Raw genomic sequence first — 22,422 nt, 5'->3', positions numbered from 1 at the left:
AGCTTGAGCAAAAAAGCACAGCCCTTAAATCAGTTGTCATGGATTAAGGAGAACACCATTATCGTTGGGCGTTTTTAGGTAATTGAACACACAATCGTATGGAAATATATGCCATTTTAATAGTGTGGAAAATGGAAATTATATTTACTGCACATGAACACGGTTAAGGGGGTCGTATCATAAGGAATATATTTTTCTTGATCTTTTGATAGATAAAAAAAGTTATATTTTAATTTGAAAATATATTCAGAACTCAAAACTTCTTTCTGAAAAAGTTTCTGGCAACAACAAAGGCCCAAAAAATAAAAAAAAGTATCAATCAATCAATCAATCAATCAATCAATCAATCAATCAATCAATCAATCAATCAATCAATCAATCAATCAATCAATCTATCTATCTATCTATCTATCTAGATAGATAGATAGATAGATAGATAGATATATAGATAGATAGATAGATAAATAGATTGATAAATAGATTGATTGATTATATATATATATATATATATATATATATATATATATATATATATATATAGAAAGAGAGAGAGAGAGAGAGAGAGAGAGAGAGAGAGAGAGAGAATAATGTTTAATATGTAGATCTTATATAAATACATTTGCCAAATGTATAAATACATTTTTTTTTTCACCAAGGAGACATTCAATTAATCAAAATATTCATATTTCAAATAAATTGCTCTTAAAGAATCCTCAAGGAAAAAAAAAAAAATCACAAAAATATTAAACAGCAGAATGGGTTCAATACTGATAATAATAAGAAATGTTCCCTAGTTTTGCTGTCACAGAAATAAATTGCATTTTTAAATATATTAAATATATTATATAATTTAGTTTTATTAATATTTTGAATATTCTTTAATCTTTGTATTTAGTTTTCATTTTAATTTTAGCTTAATTACTTTTGTTATTTTGTCATTTTATTATTATTATTTTCCTGCTATTTAGTTTTATTTTATTTTTATTTTAGTTAGTTTTAGTTTTTATTTATTTCTAGTTTATATATTTCCAAATGATTTTAGTGCTTCAATTTAAAATTATTTCAGTTTATTACTGTTTGACCAAATAAAAATATATGAAATATATCAGGAAAAAAAGAAAAAGAAAATCTGGATAGCACTTCAACATTTTTAACAAAATTTTGGCCCGTCTCCCATTTTGGTACCATAAAGTCAGAGTCAGCGATGATACATTTCCTTCGAGATGTGTTCAGAAAATATATCAGACAAATGATATTTAGTAAAATACTATCCTTCCGAAATCTATGTTGCGCATCATAATGGCTCAAACTCCAGGACGTGACAGACAGGAACAAGAGACGAGAACTGGCAGAAGTTAAAAGCACAGATCATTTGAGCTTCAGCACTTTACCTGGAGCTAGCAGTGCGTGAAACAGAACACACATTATAATGTGTCTAAATGGAATTATTTGGACTTGAAGCTGCAAGGTGAATCTCAAGGGAATCCTAATGGATGAGGTGACTCCACTCAGGTCCAGGGGGAATTCATTTGGAAGTTTCTTTTCCACTATGTGCTCTAGTCTTTACATGTGTCTCAGTCCACAGCTTTCTAGAGCCGTTAGGACAGCATTTCTCAACCTAGGGGCTGTGGGCCCTCAGGAGCCGGTCTCAAATAGCCAGGGGGGCTGCAGAAACTTTCTGTATTTTGAACAAAAAATGCACAGCAAGCAATATGAATGTAACCTTTTATGCAGTCTGGGTTTCCTATTCATTCCTCCATAGACATTTTGAAAAAGTGTTTAAGCATTGAACCAAACCATTGATCTCTGAAAAGCGAGATGGGGGTTCGTGAACAGTTATGAACTTATGAAAGGGTTCAAAAAGTTAGAGAAACACACTCAAAAAAATAACTTGTTGGTCTAACTTAATTCAATTATGACACCTATTTCCACACAGTTGAACTGATTTATTTGAACTTAAGATAGGTTAATTGTACTGATGAGTAAAATTCATGCTAATTGAATGAGATCACACCAGTTTCATTTGACATATTCTGTGAATGTTTCCTGAACATAATTCATTCTTGTTGATCCAACCAGTGCTATTGCAATTCAGACTGGTGCCCTTGTGCAGTGTTGCTCAAGTTTTCTGCACTTTTAAGGAAATGGAAAGACCTGTTAGTGTTTAAGTGTTTAATGTTTAGTTATTTTGAACATTTAAAAGAGTTTGTAGCGTATATATATAAAAAAAAATTTGTTACCATCATGGTGAAGATGTGCGCTTGTGCTTAGGTTGTGAATAGCTGTTGTACACAGACATACATGTTTCATGACCATTGAGAGGGATAAAGGAGATGACCATATGTAGACTGTGTAAATTATGTGCTGGCCCTCAAACTAATTTATATATATTTCTATAAAAACTAAACTAAAATATCACTTTTTCATATGCTAAGTAACATTTATAGCATGCAAGTAATGATCAGATAAAGAACTTCTCATTACTGGCTTTAACACAGTTAAAGCTTGTTGAGAACAACATAGATTTATTTCATGCAGCCACCCATAGCCTAACCACAAGGTCTACACTTCAGCATAATGGTAACCTCAAAAAAAATCGACATAACAAACTCTTTTAAATGTCAAATATAACTGAACATCAAACTTTAAAAGGTATTTCCCTTTACTAAAAACACATTAAACAGCACTTAAGTTCAACATTTACTGTCCTGATCTTTCCCTACGCAAAGCATGCTGGGAACTAGAAATCCACTGCCCAGTTTCAATCAATGCAACATAAATGATTCATGTAGTCCCAACACAAATGGTTTAGGTTAACCTAACATTTTGCAAATTTAATTTCATTTAACATAATACAATTGAGTGCAAATGCCAATTAAGTAAAAAACTAAAGATTTGTGTTGGTTCAGCTTATTTTATTTAAATAAACTGAACAAGCAGCTAGAATCATTTTTTTGAGTGCACTGAGTTAGGGACTGTTTTTCTGTATTCTGTTGGTGTAATTTTCTGTACATTAAAAAAGACCAAATACAAAGTGCCAAGTGTGTTGTGAAGTAGTCATCCTTAATTTCTACAGAAACTAAGGATGTAGTTCAAATCTTCAAACGAACAGAGAAACCAGTCAAAAAACATCTGAAGATTGCATTGTACATCTTGACAAATCACTGAACATTACATTAACACAGAACAAAGAGAGTTAGCATCACAAGCTGTTTACTGACAGGAGCTGGAAGCATCACACAAACACTCAATAACAGGACTGATGCTTTTGATGAGATCTGAAAAGACCATTCCTGAGAAGACTGACCCAGTCAGATTTGAGGGACAAGTTTACAGATTATGTCAAGTTTAGGCTTAAAATCATGAATTGGTGCTTCTACATCAGTGTTATTCATCTATCATAACTTATGGGTAGGGTTAGGTTTAGGGGTCGGAATAGGGTTAAGACTAAATTTTCAGACTAGAATGTTGTTCCAGGATAAACAAAATATGTTGACCCAGGAACACATCTAACTTGCTTTACACTATAGAGTTTTTTGTAGGCAAAACCCAGAAGCGAGTTAGCATTTTAGGACTTCCGGTTCCAGCGCCGTAAAGTCAATGGGATTTTTGAATGGTTTTTGCTAAATCGCCTGAAATAAGGTCTGTGGTTAACAAAGCCTCTAAATATTTTCACGTTTTGATCTATGACATAAAACAAACCACTTATAACCCACTTGTGATTTTTTTAAACCTTTACTGTGTCTTAAAAACGGCAGTAGCTAACAAATTGCTAAAACAGACTACTTCCTTTGGTGAGGACTTTAGACGTCATCATTAAAAACGGGAAATTTGGACAGCATTTCTCATGAAAAAGTGTATAAGTATTCATATACAGCACAGATCATAATCAGCAAACATGTTTTTAAATAACGTTGTTTTTTAAATACAGTTTGAAGAAGCGTGGTGGTGACGACGTTGATCCACGACCGTGGTTGTAGTCCGTTTATAGCCTACTGTAAGCTTTTTATATCTGACGACTTCATTTAGGCTTCAAAATGTAATGGTAACTTGTAAATATTATCTTGATAGACAAAACGTGTAAGTGTCATAACCAACCTGGTCTCATAGGAGAGACGTACCCGTGGGCACATTTTCGCGATACACAAAATTCCGTACCGACGAGTATGTCTCGCTGCAGTTTCCAACAGAAACGAACGATAAAGGCCGGTAAAACGTCGATAAGCGCTTTTACTCGTTTTCACACGTGGTTTCGATGACGGCCGGTGTCAGATTATGGATTCGTAAAGACTTGTTTTGGCCTCTCCTCGTGCAATATCGTGTTACGACTTCAAAACGCATCTGACCAGAGTGCCCGATTTGTAAACGAACGTACTTTGGACTTTCCGGCTCTACGCGTTTCACTTTTTTTGGCCGTAACCAAGCTTGCTCGGTAGCTCAGCCGATACGGAGTTGGACTTACAGTGAGGAGTCGACTCCCCCTGACTGGGTATGAATCCCACGAAAGGTGACTGACGGCAAAAAAAAAGAGAGCTCAAAGAGAGATCTAAACGAGCTGAAAAAACGGTACACGATTGCGGATGCTTCTTACGTCACATTTGCTTTTGTTAACACTATCGGGTAGGTTTAGGCATAGTGTCGGTGGGAAGTTATTTTAAAACGCAACGGAGCGCAAATGTCAAACCGAGAACCGCAGCGATTTGTCTAAAAAGCAACGTCATAAAAACGTACCGCATTCACCCTATTATCTGCTCTGGCAAAAAAAAAGAAAAAAAAAGGAACACGCTTTTAGCGCCGCTCAGTGGACATTTCACATCAAAACTGCAGTGATATGTACTCACTGGTACGTATTTCACGACTACGTTTTCGTCACGAGACCAGATTGGTCATAACCCTTTGTTAAACACAGAGCTTATTTTCTGCGATTTTCCAAAAGTCTATGGGAAAAATGCATAGGCTTTCAACCGAGGGAACCCGTGCGCCGCTAACTTCCGGGTTGGCCTACAAAAATGCATCATCCCATTGCGTTTCAGTATAAACGGACCAAAATGGAGACTTTTGAAAACAATGGCGCCCACGTTCGCTCTGCGTATCCTTGACGACCATGTAAACAATAACATGGAGACTGAACTGCAATCTTTGCTGGCTTTGTTTTGTCTTTTTTTTTTATACTGCAGCTACCTACATGTGCAAGAGGCAACTGTTTACACTTGTATGCACATGCCCAGTGTGCATGAATGGTCACGTGACGTGTTTTGAGCCGTGTAGTGTAGACGGAAATTGTTTCTGGAGACGAGGATCATTTTTATTTTAAAACGAAAATGCACTAGTGTAAACAAGGCCTTAATTAAACTAAAATTCAAATGAAAACTGAAAATATAAGACTTTAATTTACAACTGAAATACAACTGATGGTTCAATAATTTTACTTTAATGGATAAATGTATTTTCAGATAATGTTTCTGTAAAATGCTTTACAGAAACAATTCAGAGGTAATTCATATTGAAAAATATAAATCTGAAATTGAAAAAATAACATTTAAATCTACAAATTAAAGGGTTAGTTCACCCAAAAATGAAAATTCTGTCATTTATTACTCACCCTCATGCCGTTCCTCACCCATTTCAAAACACTGCTTCATGAAGCATCGGAGCATAAACAAATCAGTTTATCAAATCATGATTCAGATCGCGTGTCAAACTGCCAACGGCTGAAACCACGTGACTTTGGTGCTCCGAACAGCAGATTCGATACACTGATGCTTCCTGAAGCATTGTTAAGTCGTTATTTTGTTATGTTTGGCGCTCCAAAAATATTCTCGTTGCTTTATAATATTAATATTGAACCACTGTGCTCACATGAACCGATTTAAATATGTTTTTAGTACCTTTATGGATCTCGAGAGAGGAAATGACACTGTTTCCTATGGAGGCTTCACGGAGCCATCGGATTTCAACTAAAATATCTTAAATTTGTGTTCCGAAGATTAACGAAGGTCTTACGGATGTGGAATGGCATGAGGGTAAGTAATAACTGACTGAATTTCCATTTTCGGGTGAACTAACCCTTTAAAAACAAAACAAAAAATGCTTTCAAATATTGTTCAAATATTGAACTGAATTGCATTATGAATCCAATTCTGAATAACAAACAACCCTAATGCAAATTCAAATCCAGCTTCAGCCATTTCCAGATCTTGTTCCGCCCTCATATCCCATCAATTCCTGTCCCCTCTGTCTCTCTCTGCCCTTATAATAGAGGCAAAAATGCTAATAACAAAAACAGTACTAAGAGAAAAACATTTGCTTCTAGTGGAATGAGTCAAAGTGAGTGGGAAGTAGGAGAACAGAATGCATACTCAGATCTTATGACCCACAAAGTCATGTTTTCCCATACATTACCAGAAGCATAACGTTAGACATATTGAACATACTGTCAAAGAAGTGCAGAAAGACCCCGTACTGACTCGAAACATCCCACCAGTCGGCTACATGACATATGAGTGCCAGCATGACCCCTACAAGTTGCTAAACACATGGCCTAATTTCCACTGCTCTAATTGTGTTTCTGCATGCCCAGCCGCACAATTAATGGCAAAGCCTGGCGCGTTCCTATTACACTGATTGATGCCACTGTTGATCGGCCCCCTGCCGGGAATAGCACGTTTGTTATTCTAGTCCTACAGTGAGAAGGCACCGACCCAGTCAAGCTCTGGCCTATTTCAACTAAGATTCTTTATGATTATTGATGGCTAATGGAGACAGAGTGAAAAAAGTGGACATGATACAGAAACTAATGTTCCTTTGAACATTTATGTGGGGGGAAAAGAAAGGTAGATTAATGTAACTTTTGTATTTTTGTAACTCTGTATGATAACACTAGAGGGATAGTATTTTGTTAGGATTTTATGTGAAGGCAAAGTGAACCCTAAAGACAATTATACATCGCACTTAAAAGTAAATGAATGTTATTGTATTAATGCATAAAAACATTAATGCATATGTCAGGGTTCTGTCACTTCTGTCTAGTTTATTTCTTGTTTTGTGACAGAGCTCCATTCTTGTCCTGTTTTTGTGTGAGCGTTCGGTCTCAAGTGTTCTCGGGCCGTGCGCTCTCTTGTCTGCGTGCCTTGTTTCATGTTGGGAGCATGTTCGGATCCCGGCACTCGTGTCTAATTTGGTTTCGGTTTCGTATCGGCATTCGGACACTAGCGCTCCCAGTCCTGTCTTTATTGTGAGCGCATGGTTGAGTGTTCTTTCACTTGCCATGTGTTCTTGTCTCATGTTTTGAGTGGCAAGCGGTTGTTTCCACCTGCCGCGTGCTTTCATGTTGTTTTTGTCTTGTGTTGTGTAGTCTGCGCAGTCTGTGTTTCATGGGCTGCGTGCTCTCATGTTGTCTTGTTTTGTATGAACACATGGCTTATGAGTTTTCATAGTCACGTGTTCGTGTCTCGTCTTGTGTAAGCACATGGCTTGTGATTTGTCTTCATTGGCCATGTGCTTGTGTTTTTGTTTTGTTTGGTGTGAGCACATGGCTTGTCATGTGTTTCTTTGTGCCATGTGCTCTAATGTCTATTGTCTTGACCCCGCCCATCTTGTTACCTCATTATTGGTTGATTTGCCCCACCTGACCTCCCTTGTTTACCTGCCTTGTTTGCTCTCCTATTTATTCTCCTTGTGTTCGCAGTCCTGTGCTTGTTCGTTGTTGCATGTTTCTCTTTGTGCAGCCAAGTCTAGTCTAGTCAAGTCAAGTTTGTCAAGTCAAGTTGTTTTCCCCCCACGGGGTAGTTTTTGTTGTGTTTTGTTTTATTTTTTATTATTAATAAAAGCCCTCTCTCTCCTGCATTTGAGTCCTCGTCCTCATCCATCATCAAAACTAGTGATGGGCAGATCGAGGCTTCATGAAACACTGAAGCAGCTGAATCAAATGTGCCGTAATGATTCGAGGCTTCGAAACAATCTGACACCCGTCTCCACGGTGACCCCTAGTGGTCAGAGCAGTGCAAATGCAACAAAACTCAGGCCAAACATGCATTAAAAATACACTTTAACAAATGTATTGCAAAAGTTTTATTTAAAGTAAATCAATTAAATGGAATTAACTAATCATCTAATAAGATTAAATATAGAGTGTCTGTATAATTTGTGTTCTTTTATCAATTTTAAAGGCTTGTTTCTCTGTTCCATGGCTCAAGCTAAACAGGCCAATAAGAGATTAATAACTACCATTATTCATTTTAATTATTCTAATGTATAATTAAAACATGTACAACTGTATAAAACTGATCGGAGATCAGGTAAAACCATAGGGTAAAGCCCTAGACACTTGTTCAATAGTTCTCAGTGAATCTGCATGATTCATGGGCTCACTTTATCATCGCCCTCTGTTGGTGAACCATTGAAATTTCGAACTGTTTCGAAACCCTGAAGCCTCGTTTACTAAAATCACGTGACTTTGGCAGTTTGATACACGCTCCGAATCACTGATTCGAAACAAAAAGATTCATAAAGCTTCGGAGCTTCACGAAGCAGTGTTTCGAAATCAGCCATCACTAATCAAAACCCTGACAGACAGTGTCCAACTAGCTTATTTTCCTTAAAGGGTTAGTTCACCCAAAAAAAAAAAAAAGTTCTGTCATTAATTACTCACCCTTGTGTCGTTCCACACCCGTAAGACATTCGTTCATCTTCAGAACACAAATTAAGATATTTTTAATGAAATCTGAGAGCTTCCTATTTCATTAAGATCCTCATTTGTGTTATGGAGATGAACAAAAGTCTTATGGGTTTAGAACGACATGATTAATTAATGGCAGAATTTTCATTTTTTGGGGTGAATTAATAGCCTGACGACGTCAGACTTCCTACTTCCACTCAATTTCATTTTGCTTCTGTACTCAGTCTGATACAGCGTCAGAGCTTTCTGTTTGCCACCGGTCTGGAAACAGCCGGGCCAATCAACGAACAGAGGGCGGGCTGAGAGCTGTGACGTAGATGCTAAGCGCTGAGATTTACATTGTAGGTTAGAGAAATCGAAAACCGAAATGACCGCGGAAATGGGAAATGAGACACGGGATGCAATTCGCTCTGTTATGGAGAACATTCAACTCTTTTTCAAACTGAAGCCAGAACAAGAAGAGTGTTTGATAAACATTTGTTTTATCATGTGTTTACAACAGATTTACAGTGGAAGTTCAATCATAGATTTGAGTTCGATGCATGATGTCTGTGCTTCGATGCGGCTGTACAGGCACATAACATACGTGATAACTAAACGTATCTGATTGGCTTACGGGTAACCAATGACTTTAAACTTCAGACAAGCGCCCCCTAGCGAGAGAGAAAACACTTCTCTATTATGCCATTCCAGACTCTGTCTACGAAGCAAAGTGAAGTAGCAGAGTCTGGTATTACCAGGCTAGTGAATTAACCCTTTAATTTTAAACTACATACGTAATGTACAGCCTGGCGGTCATTATCGCTAAATACTGTAAATAAATAAAGTGGACATGAAATATTGATTTAGGTTGAAGTTGCGATAGTTTTTTCTTCCCTATTGTGACGTATATCTGAAAGAAATGGCTTCTCGAATTAGGGAAAAAAAAAATAATGTAAGGCAGGACTTGATTTTGTCCACAGGGAATTGATTGGATGGTTGTGGTTTTCTATTGGTCGAACTCATGTGAGTGACAGTAATATTGAGTGTATTTTGCAGTATTAAACACATATTTATACCGATTTCATCTGGCTCCGAAAATTCTTCAAAAGGAACACAAATAATGGCCTTCTCAGCTGCCGTAGTTGCATCTCTTGCATCATCAGAACAGGGTGTTCAACGCACCACCGTTTCCGTTTAAAAAAAAAGTTTTGTACATTTTGTCTGGGCTGAACGCAGCCCAGAACAGAGGAGAGGTGTTGCTGCATGAGGGAGGGGACGCTATTTTGATTATAGATTACAAGGGATTAAATACTGCAATATTCCATAAATAACAAGAATTGTCCATTTAACATCTCCTGAAATTATAATTAAGACTTTTGTTACAAAATTTTAAGATACATTTGAGACTCTTTATGAACTTAAATTTGAGTTTTATTGCACGGTCAAATCTCAAAACAAGTCAGTACTTAATCCGCTTGAATCTCAAATTGTTCCACATTTAACGCAATCTGTCCAAATTCGGGGGGACAGACCGGATTGGCGCGACACATATATATATCCCTCGTCAGTGTAAGAGCCTACGGACCACTGGGTCCCTCATAAGCGTGGACGTTGACATATTGTGCCGCTGGCTGAGCTCAACCTGTAGTCATTCATCAGCCGGATGACATGCTCAATTTTAAAAGCTCGGAGCTGTCACAAAGTCGGCTTCATAGCTTCCCACTTACATCAATAAATCACTAGCTGCTGCAAGGACCCACTGCTGACAGTCAGTGACTGCCAACAGGGAGACTCTGGGGCCTTCTAATAGGAGGTGAGGGGAACAGGGAGAGGAGAGCTGATTTTAATAATGTACTTATAATGAAAAAGAAAATCTATAGCACATATTTGCATAACGCCCTGAACACTTGGATCATTTCCATTAAATTGTGATGGAGAGAGCAGGGAATATCAGGCATGGATTGCTGGAGGAGGAGGGCGAGGATGAACCATGCCAGAAGAAGACAGGAAATAAGAAATGCCATTTAATATCATGAAATAAGAAAGCAATTCATCTGGGAGTGTTTTAAGACACGTGAAACAAATGGCCATAGTTTATAATAGAGATTACAGACGAAACATAACTGCAACCGCTGAGTTTAGTTTTTGTTTCTATTAGGTCAACAGAAGAAATAAATACATTGCAGAGGAGTGACGGTTTAACATTTAACATCACCCAATCAGAACACAGCACATTTATATTTGTCCCACATCAAATTTGATTAATAATGTTTTAGTAAATGATGCAATTAACATTATCTAAGATTAATAAATGCTGTAGAAGTATTGTTCATCCTTAGTTCATGTTAACTAAAGTAGTTAACTAATGTTAACTAATGAATCCTTGTTGTAAGTGTTACCCAATATGCAAATTAGTTAATTAAAAAAAAAAAAAAAATAGTAAATATATACTGCATTCCAATTAGATCTAACGCTGTGTCAAAGGTTTATTTCCAACGTGTACTGAACGTTAGCCAATCACAACTGAGCGCATGAACCCAGTGGCCAATCAGAGAGGTGTTTAAATGAGTCACCGGGCAAAAGAATTCCGCTCTAAACGCAGAAGCTGTATCCACAATCGCATACTGTATATTTGGTACTACAGTTGATTTGAAACTTCCTTCACAGCCTTTAAAAAGTTTATTCTATACAGTATGAATGTGTGTAGTATGAATGGAACTGTTGTCATTGTCATGCCCTATGCTGCCAGCTGTGTCGCTTCACAACTCTTCTCCCAAGGCCTCATGGGATAGTAAAGTGTTTCCTGAATGTACACTTCAGAATCTTGCCAGAAGTAGGAGGTCATCAGATACATTTAACCTGCTGTTTGAATACTATGAATTCTGACATACTACTGTACAGTGCTATAGATATGATGATTACATAAGAAGGGAAGTGGAACTAGATTGGGCATATATTACATCGCTTAATATGAATTCTAATAATTACATAATTATTACTGGATTATTCGGTTTGTGTGTGCCGACAGCCTCTGTGAAGTAATAGAGAAAAAACGAGGTAGCAGACAAATGTATGACTGGTAAGATGTGTTGATAAATACTAACACAAATAAATGTTATGATGCCTGAATAGTTCAATGAATTTTCTTAAAATTAACAGCTTGGTCTCCAGAAGTTCAGAATCTTAGAGATCTCTACAGTGTTTAAATGATCTGTCAAGCACAAAATGTTTATTCTAGCAAGGCAGATGGCAGGATTAGCACAATTTATGACTCAAATTAGTGGCAGGAGGACACATTAAGCTTGCTCATGTGCGATTTTCAAGGGACTAAGCCCAAAAACAATAACTAGCCGGGCAAAATGCAAATATGCAGGTAATTTAGAGTTTATATATACAGCCATTTTTTGTTTACAGCCATTTACTTTTTCTTATTATTTATTTTAATCAAATTTCAACACATTTGTAATTAAATACATCATCTTTCTTTTTAAATTAATTTTAATTCCTCCAAACTTTCTTCTAATTTATGCTTTTTTTCCCCTCCCCCTCATATTTTTTATTATGCACAATGTACCACACTTTAAATTGCCATTTTTGTGAAATGTTCTATTCATTTTTTTGCCCAACCAATAGAAAATGGGTGGAGTGGAAACTTGCAATTCCGTTTGGTGTCACTAGAGGCCCTGAAGTCACCTTTAAATTTGTATTTAACCCAAACAATTCCTTTATCTTTTTAATTAATCTCTTTAAAAATGATTAGAAAAGTGTTCACATGCATATAAACACCCCTTAAAACACTGTCAGAGAATATTCAGCTTCTCCAGTGAAGTGTTGACCTGCCCTGCAGAGAAGGAGAATGAGTAGGTTATAGAATTATGGAAATGAGCAACCAAGCGTTATTGTTCCTGTGTCTGACCATTTTCATAATTCACTTTTATACCGGCTAATTGCGTTAGCTATAAATTCTCGATGCACTTATGTACAGCACTCTAAATCATCTGGCGTCCTGTAGAGAGAGATTGCGATGGCAATAGCTGAACTAATCCTTTCTTTCTTCATTTCCCTGTCGAGTTAAGAACACGCTCAGTGATCACGATCCTGAGACATTATAGGCATAAGAAGGTAGCATATATGCAAATCATGCATCAGCATTGTTTGGGGTTGGGGTTTATCTTTGACACCCAGGCCCCCAACATTACACCTCTCTAAACTGTCACTCTCAATTTTGCCAAAACCATTTGCATTTTTTTTAGAAGTGTTTTGACTGGTGCATTTTCAAGGGTGTTTCTATACATGTTCTTCCCTGTGAAGTTTGAAAATAAACTTTAACTTGTCCATTTACAATATCTGTAATCTGTACAATATAGTTGAAAGTCTGTTTATGAACCAACAAATGTCGTTTCCATTTTGATTTCAAATTATGTATTGCATTTAACAGTTGCTTTTTTTTTTCCTTTTTTCTTTTAGTTTGCTTTGACCATCATATCAAACCTGGTTCAGACAGTGTCAGGTAAGATCAGAGAGCATCTGTGCATTCCTGTGGGGCAACAGTTGATGGGTTGGTATTATCTGCCCAGTGAGCCAGTCAGCCCATGGAAATTAATGAATCGATTGGGTTATTAAAGGCACTTTATCAAAGGCACAGTCCTCCAAAATCCTGTCTGGCACAGCATCATGCCCTCCAAAGCAAATGAGGTAACCACTGGAAAACACAGATGAAAAATATAAAAGAAATTAATCATTTTTACTTCTGCTGAAAACTGTTTCCTCATTAACAGATGTTAATTAGTGCATTACCTTCACAAAATAGATGGAAAATATTTGAGTAATTTATTACAATAGTACGTATGGCTCAAATGCCTCAATTAAAGTTGGGATAAGTAGACTTTGAAAAACGTTGTTGGACATTGTTGATATTTGAAATCAACCCAAACAAACCCACCCCTCTCTTCATTTCTCTGCCTCCAAAACTCACACTCCAATCCTAACCACCCTGCTCCGAGTCGCTCTTGAACCCCAGCCTGATCGATGTTGGCAGGCGAGACGAGAGCACTAACAATAACGCTAAACACCACATTCTCTAGCGGTCGTCAGTGTGCAGTGGTTTACCTGCACAACTCTTACTAGCTGACCTCTGTTACACACGCAATGCGAGAATGGATGTCTATTTCTATATAGATGTTGATGTCTATATCTGAACAAAATGCTTCATGAAACAAAATGACAACAAAAAGCATCATGAAAAATAAAGCGCATTGTTAGTCACCAACAGCACAGCAGCTCCAGACAGTCAAAACCCAGTGTTACTCACATGTGAAGAGGAATCAAAGCATTCAATCAAAGCAGCCTCCACATCTGTTTTCAGGCCTTCCCACTTAGCTCTCTGCAGTGCTGGAAAGCTTTTCTAATATTAACACAGGTCCTAAAGTGCTTGCCCGGTCATAAACCTTCATTCCAGTGATATTCTTTTGAGCTGTTTTGTATTGTGTCCCATCTCTCTTTTTGCCAACCTGGTTTCATAGGAGAGACGTACCCGTGGGCACGTTTTCACGAGACACAAAATTACGTACCGTCTCGCTGCAGTTTCCAACAGAAACGAACACCAGAGGCAGTAAAACGCCAATAAGTGCTTTTGCTCATTTTCATACACGGTTTAGATTATGGCCGGGGTCAGATTATGGATTAATAAAGACTAGTTTTCACGTCTCCTTGCTCAATAGGACTTCAAAATGCTTCTTACCAGAGTGTGCGATTTGTAAACGAAAGTACTTTGAACTTTGCATCGCTTGACCGGCTCTATACGTTTAGCTTTTTTTGACTGTAACCAAGCTTGCTCGGTAGCTCAGCCGATAGGGAGTTGGACTTACGATGAGGAGTCCCTCCCTGCCTGGGTACGAATCCCGTGAAAGGTGAGTGACGGACGGTTTAAAAAAAGAGCTCAGAGATGAGAGATCTAAACGAGCTGAAAAATGGTATACAATCGCGGACGCTTCTTATGTCACATTTGCTTTTTGTTAACGCCACCGGGTAGGTTTAGGCGTAGTGTCGGTGGGACGTTATTTTAAAACGCAACGGAGCGCAAATGTCAAATCAAGAACCGCGGCGATTCGTCTAAAAAGCAACGTCATAAAAACGTACCACATTCACCCTATTATTTGCTCCGGCAAAAAAAAAAAATTAAAAAAATGAACGCTTTTAGTGCCGCTCAGTGGACATTTTGCATCGAAACTGCAGCGAGACGTATGCATCGGTATGTATTTCGTGCCCACGGGTACGTTTTCGTCATGAGACCAGGTTGCTTTCTGCAGGTTTGTTGTTGTTTTTTTTGTTTTTTTTTAATTTTAAATTTTAATTGGTCCAAAATACCATTTATTACAGTGTTCGGTAACACTTTATTTGAAGGTGTCATTGTTACATACATGCACTTACCATAGTAATAACAGTAAATTATGCATAATTACATGATATTAACAATCAACCAAACCCTTATCCTATCCTAACCCTATAGTAAGTACATGTTGTTAATTAATATTACTCTGTACTAAAATATAATGACACTGTAACAATGACACCTTCAATAAAGTGTAACCCAGTGTTTTTAGTCTCAGCCTCAGATGTCACGGCCATGGAAGGTTGGCTGAATGTCTGATGCATATGGCACACTTATCTGGAAACACTTCAGGAGTTTTGAAGTCGTCAACTGATTGGTTGAATTCTACAGGATGTCCAGGAGGTATGTGTGTCGCATTCTTTTAACAGTGTTACAAAACATTTCTATTTCGAATAAATGAACTAGAATGATTAGTCCTCATGAATACTATATTAGCCATCATGAATATTCTGAGAAGCAAAACAGTCTCTTGGCTTGGCACTGGAATTGTGTTTTCCACATTAAGGGAAGTTCAGAACGCCTGGGATGCTTCGTCAGGAGGCATTCATGCGAGGCATGAAAAGGGAGGTTAGACACAGGGAGGTGACAGGCGGGAATCCGGCTAAAGATATGTGCCATCTGGATGAGCAGTGAGCTGAGAAATTCAGCTCTAACAGCACTGTAACAACTGACTTCACTGCAAAGAGGTAACACGCATTCCTTGCTCACACACTCAAAGGAGAAGTCACGTACAGACATACGCAGTTTGAGAGAGGATTAAACACGGGGTTGATGGAGTGCATGAACATATACACTAAGATTGCTCTTGCTTACATCAAGAGCTATGAGGTACAAAAGTCCATCATATATTGTGAGAGGCGACTAGAGGCCGTTGTTAGGCACGGCACGCAGCGGCCTGTCTGCAAAACCTTCAGCCGTGAATATATTTCAAATACTGGATGGCCTCAAGTTCCTTATTGCTTATTACTTCATAAAATGTCATTAAAATGTAAATTATTTTAGAAAAAAATCATATATTTATAGTGCCTGACATGTACACCATTATTCAAAAGTTTGGGGTCAGCAAGATTTTTTAATGTTTTTTAAAGAAGGCTGTTGCACCAAAAATTGATGTACCTCTTGATGGAAATAAATTTTGTGATGTTATTTCATGGTCAAGATCTTGTATTGACAATTGCAGCAATTCACTACAATAATGATCCAATCATAGACTCTTAAGCATTTGCCTATTTATATCCAGACAGTGATCTTCTTTTTTTGGCCAGACAGTGTATTTGGTCTTGGCGTAATAGATCTGCTACACTGCTGCTGTTATTGCTGCTGGTACAGAGTAAGTACAGGACTTGCATACATGATATGCTGCTGTGCGCAAGTAAAACATGCTGCTGCTGTGCAATGTAGCATACATAAATTACCCGTAGAAGATCTATACAGGTGGAGCTGGGGAAGGTGTCCTCTCGATCAGATTAGAAAATGTCTAAACCATCCCTTACAATCCAAATGAAATCAGATTTGGCCAATTCATTCCGATTTACTTTTGTTAAATCCGACTGTGCTGTCTGATTACAATTAGATTGTTAGGGTCCATTTAAACACAGCTACTGATATAAATTATATTTTTTTTTTTACCAATTCCCAATTTATAAATCTTAGAGAAAAAAAGGTGCAAGGTCTAGAGCCGTGTTTTTTGAGCGGCCTTTTTAGAGTGTCGTGTCATGCGAAACACACTCCAAAAGACATGAACGCAATGGTTAAAGATGTCCGTCTAGAGTGCATTTACATCAAAAAACAATGTAATGGAACAGTTGAATGGATTAACATGTTCTGTGTGAACGGCCCCTTATTTTTCCCACCATTTTTTTTGCATTACCAATGTGAATGAACATCATGCGCACAATTACACTCACTAAAGTTGAAAGCTTGTGCGTTTGCTATTTTACCCAATGTAATCCTCTAAAAGGACACATTTAGAGCTACACGTCAGATTTTCTTTGCAAAGTCATTCTGCATTACTAATCAAAGCAATGACGAATAAAAGGTGACGTTGTAGGCTTAAATTACATGATCCCATGCGCTAAGAGACACAAATCCATCTACTTCAGTTAGACATGGTACGTATTACAGCCGGTAATCTCTCACAGCTTCTCCAGCTTCTCCATACGGAGACACAGTTCAGGCTATTACTATTAACAACTCATGCTGCTAATTGCAAAACACAATGTATTTTCGCTGCAACAACACGAATGGCACTAAAAAAGATGATGTGTCTTGTGTTTATCCTTGTAATGTTCACCCTTCCCACATTCTTCTATTTCCAGCGATGTCCCTGAAGCATCGAAGCTAGCTTTTGCAATAGTTACGATTGTGTGCAAAATAATTAATAGAATACATTTGCATCATTAGAATGCAACAACTTGGAAAACTGTTCAAGGTTTGACGTTAGCAAACATGTTTCTGAAGGCAAGCCAAGACAACTAATGCAATCTCCAGCATTTGAATGAGGGCAAATTCATGAGGGAGATGGTACAAAAACAAGACATTTTTGTTCTGTTTTGTTTTGTTGCCTCACATGTTGCTAAACCTGACAAATGCATAATTAATTACTTTCCAGGTAGAGCTTCAGGAAAAACCAATCACGGTCCGTAAATGTGATGCTTGAACAGCAAAGCAGTATGTAAATCACTGCTGTATCTGTGTCACATACTAACAAGTAGCATCCATCTGCTTAAACTAATCCTCGCCTACAGCTGATAATAACTTACCAGACATCAATTTTTACAACCAAACATTCCATTTCACACCCACTCTCTCTGAAAGCTAATACCTATAATCCTATGGGCATCTGTCAGGTCAAGCTTATCCAGGTGTAACAGCATCTGTTCAATGTGATCTCACAAAAAAATGTCTGGAATAAACTTTATGTCCAGCAAATCCAAACAAACTGAAATGCTGAATACACTCAGAATTTTCAGAGTTCAGCCACAGTTCAAATTGCATGGCTGGACAGGATGTTACAGTTACAGCCCCTAGTTATCCCTGAAATGAGTTTTTAAAATAATAATAATAATGACATCATAATAACATATAATACTAACATGAATGTGAATGAATATAAAATATAAACATTATTTGTTCAACCTTAAATGAAGCATAAATGTAGTGAAGCGAGCGCCACTTCTCGCTTTGGGGAGGAGAAAAGTAACGGAAGTCCGTGAGGAAAGGGAAAGGAAAAAAACGATGGCTTACACGCACAGCACTTCCATGCAGGGTGTACTTTATTTACAGTGCCAGTAAACAAGGCAGTCCACAGTGAAGTATATATACAGGTGCACACAAAAACCCAAAAGTATCAAAACAATAAAACAAGAAAATAAAGACAAAAAAAAAAACTGTATCCACAATATACAACGGTTTTGTGGTTTTGGGGTTTTGCTCGAGGTTCCACAATAACACTCTCGCCGACTTGGTTAACAAGCACTGAATGTGAGTCTAGCCTCTCTTTTTATATGCCAGTCTCCACCCCTTGTGGCATAATTCATTAAGAGGTAAGTCAATTAGTACTCATTAAATCAACCTTAAACAATATTTTTCACAGGTAATTCAAATAAATATATTAATCATCCTCAATAACACAGAAACACGTCAACTTTCAACACATATTTTACACATAATCTCCCCCCATCACGCACAAGACTATGGTTTAGCCGGCTTCCTGTTGCGCTGCGCCGGCGCGACCAACCGTTACGTCATAATCAGGCGCCCTCCGTGTGCTCTGTTTGGCCGACGCAGCGTTTACCCACCAAAAGACCGACTAAAACCAGAAAAACAAACAATCGAACAAAGACAAAACACAAGACACGGTGTGTGTGTAAAATGATCGGGCATGAGACTGGGCTAAAGGGAAATGTGATGTGGAGGAATGTCCATGAGCCATCGGCCCGGCCAAACAATATGTTTTGGAAACAGGTTCCAAAACAATATCACCTACCAACCATACCATAAATCCCTGGTAATACCATAAATTTGGCACAAACAAAGTCAAAACATATATCTATCCATATAATATATATTCAACTTTTGTTTACCAAGATTCAACAATTGTTTGATTAAGATTATTGTAACAGACAGTCTATATGTCACACGGATCTAATATAAATGTTACACATCAGATCTTTTTCGGTTAACCAAATGTTCACTTAACACATAACAGAAAATGTTTGCATGAATACTCACAAAGACAGATTTTTGAAATAACGTAATTCTGTGTATATGTTTATGTATCAGGATTGCGTGCTCTCTGAGGAGTCTTTGTGTAAACTTGGGAAAAGTTGGTTTTATATTCACACATTCGGACTTCTGATAAATTCAGACCTTCCAATAAATGTGCAATAAATGAATGTTTGCAAATTTTAAGCAGCGACATGATATTGACAACCAACGATTGTCAACTTACAACATTTTTCACAGTCGATCAAAATAGGCAAGTATTGTTTTAATGGCATATTTACTTGTGAATGTCCACTGCATGTCCAATGTAGTGTGATTAACAAGGTTATTGAATACGGATGTCCGAATGTGCGAATATAAAACCAACTTTACCCAAGTTTTGTGTACGCGCTTCGGATCTGTCAGTCAGCGCGAGTAAGATCATTTTGTTTACATCAGCATGAGTTTAAAAGTCACATTTCAATGTTTCAGACTGATGCCATTGAGAATTCACTATGAATATTCACAAAGTTGGAATGCTGCGCTTTACAACGATACCAAACTTGTGCTGGGGGGAAGCGCCAGTATTCGAGAAGCAAGCAGAGAAGACAGCATTTTTCATGGACAAAGTAAATGTACTTCTCTCAGAAAACATACAAATAAAGATACTTTTTGGATGTTTAATTGCTATTTGGAGCTTTGGGATCACTAGACGAGGGTGTAATGAACTCAATTTTGCACCAAGATTGACATTTTTCACTTGTTTTGCCTGTAGCTTGAAATTAGCCAGCAATTTTGCCAGCACGGGTCACATATTTTACCTTAATATGTTGCTCATCAATTATTATGGTACATTGTATATGGTATTTGAGTCATTTTCAATGGGGTTTACAGTTATTACAAACTTTTTAACAAAATGTAGGACATGAATGGCATCTAAATACATTTATTTTATCATAAATTATGGTCTCATTAAAGAAAAAAAAAGGGGGCATTTCATGGGGCACTAAAGTGTACTCATGAATGTAGTGGAAGCAATAGTACAAATTGCAGCCAACAGCTGGGTGTTTTTGGAACTGTCAGCACCAAACACACCTGTAGTAAAAGGTGATGAAAACTTAAAGAGTAGATTGTATTCCAGTTACATAACCAACACCTTTCCCCACAGCTCCTATTAACTTCTGAGGAAACAAAATGAACTTGCTATTTATTCCTGTAGCTCTTTGCCAGCCAGCAAACAGGTTTAAGTTTGAAACACTTACACGTGGTGCATTACAAATTAATGGAGCTTGTGGCGAGTTATGGTCATTAGTGGAATAGCAGGGAGTGGAAATGAAGAAGAGAAGATGGACAAAATCACACGCAGCTGGCTGGCAGCACTGCACTTTGCAACTATAAATCTTCGGGTCCTCCCTTGCCTCCCTGACCACGGCACATTTCTTATGGTATTGGCCTTCTAATTTCATGGACCAATTAGTAAATTACGATGTCCTGGATGAATTCTATTCCTGTGCCACAGTAAATGTACAGTTTTTTTGGTCATTCTTTTACTTACACCGTTGTAGGCTGCTTTCATACTTGGCCTAAACTTGAATTCCCCCTCCCTTCACCTCCACAGGTCTCTTGTCACTTTGTAACATTTGGCTCTGAACAGATATACTTTTGCATCTTTGAGTACTAATGGCAGCTCTTTACCGCTGTAGCTAGGTAACGACTCAGGAGGAGAAGGTGCCAGCTTTAATGTTGTCACTGTGTCTGTTGCGGATGCACTGCGAGAGATGCTAAGAATGTGAGCTGCTCACAAGCGGCTATATCTATGAAGACAAGCAGCGACAAGAAATGCATTATACTATGCTATTTCAAATTTACGGTCTATGTAAGTCATCCTGGATTGCATTCATGCAATTGCGAACTGCATAGAGTCCACATCATGAACCATACCAGACCACTGTTTCATACATGCTACACAGTAAACTAATGTTATTTTGTAGCAATCAAATAGTTTATTTAATAAAAAACAAGCATAATAACATAAAACATGCTAATATTATTTATTATACACATTTATAGAATATTTGCTGTTTCTCAAAAGTTTGGGGTCAGTAAGATTTTTATTTTTATTATTTTTTACTTTTATTCAGCAAGGACAAAAGTGACAGTAAAGACTTGTTCATAGTTACAAAAAAAAAAACAAACAAACAAAAAAAAAAAAAAAAAAATATATATATATATATATATATATATATATATATATATATATATATATATATATATATATATATATATATATATATATATTTATTTATTTATTTTGAATACTCTATTCATCAAAGAATCAAAGAAAAATGGTTTCTACAAACATATTAAGTGTTTAACTTTATTATTAATAATAATAACAATCAGAAATGTTTCTTGAGCTTCAAATAAGCATATTAGAATGATTTCTGAAGGATCATGTGACACCGAAGACTGGAGTAATGATGCTGAAAATTCAGCTTTACTATCACAGGAATAAATTACATTTTAACATTTATTCACATTGAAAACAGCTACTTTAAATTGTAATAATATTTCACAGCATTACTGTTTTTAATAAAATAAATGCAGACTTGGTGAGCATGAGAATTCTTTCAAAAACATTCAAAAATCTTATCTTAAATTGGACAGCACACTTTTACTGCAAGCATTCTGCAGTAATCTTCCTCTATGTAGTTTTCATTTTATTTATATTATTAATATTATTATATTAATTTCCTGATTTAATAAATCCCACAACTGTAGTTATATTGGGTGTGAGTCAGTAGGTGGATTGTAACGTTCGCTCAGAGTAGATCTTAATTATAAATATAAGACTAGAGCTTGTTATGTTATGTAAAAGATGAAACTTCTGTCAGACACTTTTCCCAAAACAAAAACTTTCAAGAAACAGTAAGGCATGATGAAATCCTATGCTATTTGACTCCTCCATTGGCTGCTGCATCCATGCATCACAATGCATCTCACCAACACTTCTTTGGACATACTGGTATCTTTGTGAATCTAATTTCTTTTTGTTTTGTCCTCTACAAGACTTTCTGTCACTGGTAGCCACTCTGTGCTTAATGGACTTTCATATAACTACTGTAATCTCTTCAGCTAGCTGGCTTTCTGAAAGAATGGATTCTTA

The 22,422-nt window shown here is 37.1% G+C and overlaps 1 protein-coding gene across 1 annotated transcript in view; it reads right to left on the bottom strand.

The window, feature by feature from the left end:
• The window catches only part of sorcs3a (sortilin related VPS10 domain containing receptor 3a), a 282,904-nt gene that overhangs the window by 83,374 nt on the left and 177,108 nt on the right, over window positions 1-22,422 (bottom strand). The window lies entirely within an intron of this gene.

This window comes from Chanodichthys erythropterus, chromosome 12, assembly GCF_024489055.1.
Source record: "Chanodichthys erythropterus isolate Z2021 chromosome 12, ASM2448905v1, whole genome shotgun sequence".
In the NCBI taxonomy this organism is placed as follows: domain Eukaryota; kingdom Metazoa; phylum Chordata; class Actinopteri; order Cypriniformes; family Xenocyprididae; genus Chanodichthys; species Chanodichthys erythropterus.
Note: the sequence above shows the minus strand (reverse complement) of the source record. Positions and strands in the feature narration are given on the sequence as shown.